This window comes from Glandiceps talaboti, chromosome 8 (assembly GCF_964340395.1).
Source record: "Glandiceps talaboti chromosome 8, keGlaTala1.1, whole genome shotgun sequence".
Classification (NCBI taxonomy): domain Eukaryota; kingdom Metazoa; phylum Hemichordata; class Enteropneusta; family Spengelidae; genus Glandiceps; species Glandiceps talaboti.
Window position 1 is genome coordinate 21,537,723 of NC_135556.1, and position 2,500 is coordinate 21,540,222.

Here is a 2,500-nt window from a genome sequence, read left to right on the forward strand (position 1 = left end):
CAAGGTCACTGAAGCAAGACATGGCAGTCTGAGATCAAATTAAAAATGGTCATTAAGTCTATTCATTAACGTTGCTATTGTATGGATTGTAATTGACAAGTGCATTATGCCTCTAGTAAAGTGATTGATTAGTTTGGACAGCTAGGAATAACAGAATAAGATGGAAATGGTGAATTAAATAATACCATCAAATAGGATAAGTACTTTTTAGTTGAAGCTCATGAGAAACAAAATATTAAATGAATCAATGTATATCAAGTCTAAAGAGTCATGGGATAGTCGGATGATGTAGGAATAGACGGGTTTAAACATTTAATGTTACAGGACGTACATGACATGGAGAACTAGAAGACCAAGACTCGATACGATTGAGGATTGAGTTGATAAAATAAGTATAAGCATGGCTTGACTGTTGTTTAATAATAACTCAGTAACATAAAAAAATATCGAAAAACACGGCAATAGTTTATTTTCTTTGAAAAGATTTGGTATTTAATTGGATTGTATAATATATTCTATATATATGTCTGTCTGTCTGTCTGTCTGTCTGTCTGTCTGTCTGTCTGTCTGTTTGTTTGTGTCTGTCTGTCTGTCTCTGCCTCTACAGCTAAATATATATATATTTACATATTAGACATGTTGAGTTTTCGGTTTTTGATCAACTGGAAAGGATGTTGTTTACCGCAATGTAGTAACATCTCTCTCTCTCTCTCTCTCTCTCTCTCTCTCTCTCTCTCTCTCTCTCTCTCTCTCTCTCTCTCTCTCTCTCTCTCTCTCTCTCTCTCTCTCTCTCTCTCTCTCTCTCTCTCTATATATATATATATCGTGACGAATACGTAACTTTGACGCATGTGTGTAATACATGTATCATGCCATATAGTAACGCTCATTGTCATGGGTATTTCGGACAAACAAATTAAACTTTGTCAAAAGGGCTGGGGAGGGAGTTTATACAGTACAAGGTCTATACAACAATTTACATTAAAACAGAATAGTCAAATTAAATTCTAACGATTATGTCGATCTCAGTACAGGACAGATCTTTGTCTCAAGAACCACTTAAAAGTTTCATAAATGAATGTGTGAGGCACTTTGAAATAGTTTGTATCTGAAACCATTTGCCGCCTGTAGCTGGACTATCTGTACCGTCGAACCAGACCTACGCGCCTTTTGATGTGGTCTGTTTTACAGTAAGTTGATACTAATCACTCTTGAGCAAAACATATCACAAATACCATTAAGGCGAAGCACTTCGGACCAGAAGTTGCTGTGTCTCAAACTTCTAGATGTTCAAAGCACTGTTGACATGTTGTGTATTTTAAAGTTAATGAATCGGCATCAATAACAGTGCTTGTTTAAAATCGCCCATTTTCCCTCGATATCTGGTACTCATTGATTCTAGGAATAATCTTTTATTAAGGAATCTCCTTTTTTATTGCCAATTATCATTTTTTTTAGTAGCGTACAACAGACTCCATATGCCTGGTGCCGAACAGATACAGAACAGCAACACAGAGATACAATATCAAAGTGATTCAAGTGAGTTAAACATTTAGCCATCCTCTAGTTATTTAAACGAGATTTAAAGTCACATACAGCGGATATTAAAATCGCGTTCAGTTTCAATAGTCAAACATACTTGATAAGCTCCACATTCAACCAAATAACATTAACACAAACTGAGATAAGTAACCTCTCTGTCCAATTAGTGTAAGTAATGAACGAGGAATAGTGGGTGCAACCAGATCGATAGCTGTACTAAACAGTGAGCGCGACATTCAAATGACCCAGTTGGACTGATGTTACCTTTCTGGCACTTGTCAAACATGTTTGGTCATTCAAACTGGACGCAATTATAATTTCCGCTGTAATTATTCAATCTGCACTGCCAATCGTAAAATGACCCTGACCCCAATATACTGTTAACAGGAAACATGAATGATTGATGAAATAATAGAGTATGTTCGTGTATTCAAATCTATCAACAATTAAGCTTGATACCCAAGCTATCATGTATTCTTTGAAAATGACATACGCTAAGAAAATGTAAAGGGTAAGTTCGTGTATTCCTTAGATTGGTGACACGATGCCCTGTGTAATATAGAAGACATTTATTCGAGATCCGGCTATACCAGTTTTTTATTATAACTTTACATCGATTTTCCATTATCAGTCTGTTGAGAACCTTAACAGCAAAACAGCATAGGTTTATTCAATTAAGTCAAATGAAATTGCCTATCACCCCTAGAGGCAGCAATCGGAGATATTTTTTTCAATCATTTTACTTGTCACGAAGAGCGAATGAAAAGTACAAAGTAATTGAGGCAAGAAGACAGAAGCGCACCGCTTCGCTTTAAACATTGAATATTTGCATACGCACTTCTGTCGAAGGTGAGGGAACAAACAACAGACAGCTCTGGGGTACCATACAATGCTTAAAACGAGATTGCAGCACAGTCTGAAGAAGATGTATTAAAATGTTTTTAAATTCTGAACACGA